Source organism: Myotis myotis, unplaced genomic scaffold (assembly GCF_014108235.1).
Source record: "Myotis myotis isolate mMyoMyo1 unplaced genomic scaffold, mMyoMyo1.p scaffold_m19_p_3, whole genome shotgun sequence".
Taxonomy (NCBI): domain Eukaryota; kingdom Metazoa; phylum Chordata; class Mammalia; order Chiroptera; family Vespertilionidae; genus Myotis; species Myotis myotis.
In genome coordinates this window covers 83,820,676-83,827,570 of record NW_023416335.1, presented here as the reverse complement: position 1 = coordinate 83,827,570, position 6,895 = coordinate 83,820,676, and the positions used below count along the sequence as shown (strand labels likewise).

Below are 6,895 nucleotides of genomic sequence, written 5' to 3'. Positions count from 1 at the left end.
GATATTCTGTAAAGAGTCCATGGCTAGGCTATGACTCATGCTTGTATGGATAAATGGAGTCCTAGACACCAGGGACACTGTTGTGGGCTGGCCTTCCTCCCGCCTTCCTCTGTGGCCAGCCTGCCTAACAGCCCTTGAGCCTGGATCTTCAGAGTCTGGGTTCTCAGTCAGCACTGCAGCCTACCTAAACCCAAACAACACGTGAGTCTGCCCTTTTGTCAGGTTGATTCCAGCAATTTCTTTTCTCAGTGTCTCTAAAGATCTATAACAAAAGTTACAGATATCAGGGCTGGGGTAAGCTTCTAATAAATCCTCAGAGAATCTTTTCTGATATCTCCCTGATCAGTTCAAGATTTCTTACTGCAGAAGCTTAAATGTTGCCCAGACTTGTACACCCATCCCACCTTCTGCCCCAGCTCCCGTTGGCTATATTGGACTTTGGTAACTGCCAGGACTGGATTTGAGCTTGTTCTGAATTAAATTCTTATTTACCCTTCTACCATTCTTTGGGAGTGGTGAAAGCAATTTTATTTATGGATCTCTACACTTAGACAAGGGTATCCTGTTTTTTATATCTAGACCTTGTGAAACTGAATGAGCATCTCAATTCTCCATGTACCCAGTAACTATCCCCCACCTACAACTCTGAAATCAGAACTCAGCCTCGAGTTCTCTGACCAAAGTCTACTTTAGAAACCAGCCAAAGGGAATCTCTGCAACAGATTGGCATGGCAGCTACATGTGACTCCAACAAGAAAAGGCCTGTGCAATCATTCACACATCCTCATGCTGGCCATACAACAGCAGGAAAAGTGAAGAATGTCCACTAAAGGTAGGAGTGACCTGATGCTCCATCCCTGGAAGTGCCTCTGGACTTGTCCTAGAAGTGGATGTTGGGTGCTGACCAAGAGGACTTTGATAATTGTCGGTAAAGCTGGTCATATGGGTCCCTTGGTTGGAGCACTCCCCTCATTCTAGAGTTGGCTCATGAGCATCCTTGTTTCCTGAAAGGATGAGTACTGGGTTCCCTATATTAATGTGAGAAGCTAGACAGAGCTCCCAGACTCAGTTTGCCTTATCTCAAGGAGCCCTTAGGAAACTGCAGAGCCCAGATCGCTGAGCCAGCCCAGATTTTCTTCTCTCCTGATGGCCTGGGATCACCTCCTGTCCTGATCACGACCAGCCTGTAGATCTCTTGCACCTTTAAGGGCCAATGGAGAGAACATGGGTCCAAGAGTCCAAGACAGGAGTCCAAAATGCCTCCAATACAATCTAAATCAGAAGAGATGGATTCCTAAACTGGAAGGCATATGAGGGCCCAAACTCAAAGGGGCCAATTGTCTCCTGAAGAACAGACCAAGTGCTCCTTTCATCACTCATTTTCAATGTAACACTAGAAGTCCTAGCCACAGCAATCACACAAGAAGAAGAAATAAAACACATCCAAATTGGAAAGAAAGAAGTGAAGTTCTCATTATTTGCAGATGACATAATACTATATAGATTCTATAGAGAGAACCTTAAGGACTCCACCATCAAGCTATTAGAGCTGATAAATGAATTCAGTAAAATAACAAGATACAAAATTATTCAGAAATCAGTTGCATTTTTATATACCAATAATGAAGTATCAGAAAGGGAAACTAAGAAAATAATCCCATTTACAGTTAACTAAATAAACAAAAAAGCAAAAACAAAACCTCACCAAAAACCAAGTGAATAAATTTAACCAAAGAGTTTTGTAAAAGACCTGTACTCATAAAACTACAAGGCACTAAAGAAAGAAATCAAAGAAGATGCAAATAAATAGAAAAATATACCATATTTAAGGATAGAAAGAATCAACATTATTAAAATTTCCATATTACCCCAAACAATCTACAGATTCAATACAATACCTGTCAAAATACCAATGACATATTTCACAGAACTAGAATAAATAATAAAAAAATTATATGGAACCACAAAAGACCCCAAATAGCCTCAGCAATATTGAGAAAGAAAAAAAGAGTTGGGGTATGATGATAACTGAAATCAAACTATTCTACAAGGCCACAGTAATAAATTGGCATGGTATTGGAATAAAAACACACTTAAAAATCAATGGAACAGAATAGAGAGCCCAGAAATAAAACCACACCTTTATGGTTAATTAGTATTTGACTCACATAAAATGGGATAAAGACAGTGTATTCAATAAACAGTGCTGGGGAATTTGTGCAAAAAATAAAAATAAAACTAAACTACGCCTTATAAAAAATAAACTCAAAATGGATTAAAGACTTAAATGTAAGACTCAAAGCCATAAAAATTCTAGAAGCAAACCTAAGCAGAAAAATCTTTGACATTTCTCTTAGCAATATTTTTTTTCTGATATATATCTCCTCAGGCAAGGGAAACAAAAGAAAAAAATTAACAAATGGGATTACATCAAACTAAAAAGTTTTTGCACAGGTAAGGAAACCACACACACACACAAAGAGACAGTTTACTAAAAGAGAGAACAGATTGACCAATGATACATCTGATAAGGGCTTAATATACAAAATGTATGAAGAACTCATAGTACTCTGCACCAAAAAAACAAACAATCCAATTAAAAAATGGGCAGAGGATCTGAATAGACACTTCTCCAATGAGGACATACAGATGGCCAATAGACATATGAAAAGATACCCAACATCACTAATTATTGAGAAATACAAATTAAAACCACAATGAGATATCACGTCATGCCTGGCAGAATGGCTATTATCAATAAATCCACAAATGATAAGTGTTGGTGAGGATGCGTAGAAAAGGGGATCCTTATGCACTGTTTGTGGGAATGCAAACTGGTGAGAATAGAGAGCCCAGAAAAGCACATATGTCTCCTTTTCCCCCTATTGACCTCCCCCACAGCCATTCCCATCCTGAGAGAACTGGTGGTTGCCAGAGGGCACTGGGACTAAGAAGCACAAATTGGTAGCTGCAAAATAGTCATGGGGAAGTAAGAAAAGCATAGGAAATATAGTCAATTATATTGTGACTAGAGGCCCAGTGCATGAATTCATGCATGGGTGGGGTCTGGCCCGCCCTGATCAGGCCGATCGGGGTGAGAGGTGGGGAGAGAGGAGCTGCGAGCGGTTGGCCAGCCGGCCCCGGCCCCTGGTCGAAATCCTGGTTGAGGGGAAAATTTGCATTTTAGCCTTTTATTATATAGGATAACTATGTATGATGCCAGTTGGGCTACTAGAAATATGGAGGGGAGAACTATGTAAAATATATGCTTTTCTAACCACTAAGCTGTACACCCAAAACCAACACATTAAAAATAGCAACATGCCCAGCCAGTGTAGCTCAGCAGTTGAGTGTTAACCTGGGAACTAAGAGGTCACGGATTGGATTCCTGGTCAGGGCACATGCCCAGGTTGCGGGCTTGATCCCCTGTAGGGGCCATGCAAGAGGCAGCTGATCGATGATGTATATCTCTCTATCATTCTCCCTTCCTGTCTCGCTAAAAACCAATTAAAACCACAACAAACAGACCAAGGGGCTGAGGACCAGAGGAGGTAATAAAAGGTAGCCCAGAAGTCATGGTGGTAACCCTGCCACCCCTATTGCAGTCTTTGGTTCTCTCTGTGGCCAGGAGAAGGGATGGGTTGTTGAGTTCCTGTGACTGAACTATAAACTGAAATGTGGAGAACACCATATAAACAAATATGCTGGCCACACCCTAGGCTAGCCCACAAGTCTATTAAACGTTCAATATAGGAAACAAAGATTTATGCCTACAAGAAATTTGTTCTGAGTTTTAAAAAAGAAACCTGCCAATGGCCTTGGGTACACACCTTCTGTGTAAAGCTGGAGACGACCTGTACTGTGCTTGGGTAAACGCAGAGTGGTTTTGGACATATGGCAAGTGCTTGATGACCACTTTATGCTTGCTAGATTGGTTATTCTACAAAAGTTTACAGATGTTCTTTTCATATGTATTCTTTTTTGTAACTCAGCTTCAGTACACAACACAGAATCATACTGGTAATAGAGAGAGATTTTTAAAGGTGCATGATCCCTAGCCAGTGTGTCTCAAGTTTTCCTTTTCTTAGACTACATTGGCTGCTATATAGACATATGTATGTATATATAATATATATATACATATATCTACACTATCTGTATTTTACATATAAAATAAAACAAGGCAAAAATTTGTTTCTTTTGAGAGTTAATTAAAAACTTGACTTTTATACTTAATATAATAAGTATTATCAGATTCTCCTTAAAGGTAAAGTCTCCATTTCAAAGGGTTGGTTACAAGGGCAGCATGTAATAAAAAATTCACAGGTCAAATTTAAGGTCCTGGGAAAAGTACAAATGGAGTATATTTTCTGGCTTTAGGAAGATAGCATTTTTATTTGATTGTTTTTTACAGAGTCAGAAAAACCCGGAATGCAGTCAGGGGAGCTGAGAGGCAACAACCCTTCTTGCATTTTTCCCTGTGAAGGAGGCTAGGACACTGTCCTGAGGCCGCAGGGCACCATGTGATCAGCGGGGCTCACTGTGTGGAGGTGGCTCAGCGTTGGCCAGTCACACAGATAGTCATTCAAGCCGAATTCTTGAATTTCAGCATATTTTGTTTCTGAAAAAACAAAAACCAATTATTGATAGCAATGCTGACCTCAGATATGCAGTCTATCGTAGTGAAATGACCTTTTCTATCCATAATATTGCCAGTTAAAGGTGACCCTGAACCTGCCTGGCCAGGTGCCCCCGTTGGTTGGAGCGTTGCCCTGTGTACCAAAAGGTTGCAGGTTTGATTCCTGGTCAGGGCACATACCTAGGTTGAGGGTTTGATCCCCAGTCAGGGTACAAATGGGAGGCAACCGATTGATGTTTCTGTCTCACATTGATGTTTCACTTTCTCTCCCTTCCTCTCTAAAATCGAACATATCCTTGGGTGAGGATTAAAAAAAAAAGACACTCTGAACTTATTGACATAAATTCAGTGGGTGAAGCCGAAACCGGTTTGGCTCAGTGGATAGAGAGTCGGCCTGCGGACTGAAAGGTCCCAGGTTCGATTCCGGTCAAGGGCATGTACCTGGGTTGCGGGCATATCCCCAGTGGGAGATGTGCAGGAGGCGGCTGATCGATGTTCTCTCTCATCGATGTTTCTAACTCTCTATCTCTCTCCCTTCCTCTCTGTAAAAAATCAATAAAATATATTAAAAAAAAATTCAGTGGGTGAAAAAAACAAACACCAGATATTTTTCTTGAATTTCGTGTTTTTAATCACCATTGTGGTTTTGATCATCCTTCTTTTTTTTCTTTGCCAGCCCTGCTCTGTCTTACCAAGACATTCTTTGAAACATCACCCCAAAGTCCTCTGGGTTTCATGATTAGAGCACATTATCATAAGATTATATTAGCTGTGACCCACCTTTCAAGCTGTGCTTGATAAGGGGACTGAGCCATATCTGCTTCAACTCTATCCTGCATTGGGCCAAGAAGGGCTTTAAACATAGTAAATGCTCAGTAGTTGTAATCTAGAATTTTGAAGTTGAGCTAAACTAGGTCTGGCCATCATCAATTTATAATTAAAACAAGATTCAGATTAGGACTTTTTCCTTCCCAAACTCAGCCTCCACAACCCAACTCCCAGCCTACCATGGAAGTTCTAGGGCCTCATTCCGGCTCATCTCCCTGTTCTGTACCTTCCTGAGCCTCCCAGCCCACTCCCCACTCAGGTCTTTTCCTAGGCAAGCAGCAACAGCCACCCATGCCTTCCCACCTCCCCTCCACCTGTCTTCCCTGCTCAGCCTCTGCTGCCCTGGGCTCTGGGTACTGCTTTTAAGAAGGGTCAGAAGCATAAAAGTCAGGGTTTTTGGTATTTCATGACATCTATAAATAACAGTCATTATAGAGCTACCTTTTACTAAAGATCCCCTATGTACCCAGGTAATATGTTTAACACATACCTCAAATGTGTTGTTTACTTAGCACCATGACAGAGAACCATTCCTTTTGCTAATTCATTTGCTTAAAAGCTATCTAATGAACAGCACAGTGAAGAGCCTTGCTCTGATGGAGCTTCTGTTCCTATGGAAAGAGAGAGACTAAACAAGTAAACAAGGTAATTTCAGATAGTGACTACACCAGGAAAGAACTGACGCTGGGTAATGATGTAGTGGTGCTGCTTTAAATAGCGAGTTCAGGGACACTGTCTCCAAGGGGTGACATTAGTGCTGAAACCCAAATGAGGTAAAGGAGGCTGATGCTGTAAAGAGCATTCATGCACAGGGCCCAGCATGGGCAAAGGCCCTGAGGAGGGTATGGGCTTATCACATTATTAAGGTATCTGTGGGTCTGTCTGCTTTCTCTGCTAGAATTTGAGTAATACTATAGATCCCTTATATACTTGCTGGAAACTGGACTTTCCATACCCAGTATTCTCCAGGCTCGGCTGGACACTCTAGTATACCTATAAGCATTGTCTTTACCTACAAGATGCAGTCAAAACTCTACCTCTGCTTGGCCTATATCTTGGTATCTAATGGACTCATTTTGTATTTGTTTCCTCCTGGCTTATTTTTCCATCATCACATCTGCCCTGGCACCTCCTGGCACTTGTGATGCTCAGAAGAGGTCATTCATTCAACAGATATTCCAAACATCAACCTTATGCGGGCACTGCGCTAGGACTTGGGACCTATCAATTAATGTTTACAACTCTGTGTAGAACTTCCATTTTGAAAATGAGAAAAACTGGAGTCACAGGAAATTAAGTGAATTGCTCAAGGCTAAGTGGCATAATTTTAACCCAAGCATTTGGATTCCAAATCCAATGTGTTTTCCAGTGCCTGACTGCAAGATTAAGGTGGGATATATGTTAACAATTTGATCTTTTACCCTTTGG

The 6,895-nt window shown here is 41.2% G+C and overlaps 1 long non-coding RNA gene across 1 annotated transcript; it reads right to left on the bottom strand.

Annotated features, from left to right (window-relative positions):
• Positions 1 to 4,375: 4,375 nt before the first annotated feature.
• LOC118649739 lies at positions 4,376 to 6,086 on the bottom strand. Its single transcript, XR_004965722.1, has 2 exons — positions 5,958 to 6,086; positions 4,376 to 4,621 (listed from the first exon to the last, which is right to left on the bottom strand). It is a non-coding gene; the product is annotated as an uncharacterized LOC118649739 (long non-coding RNA).
• Positions 6,087 to 6,895: the final 809 nt, after the last annotated feature.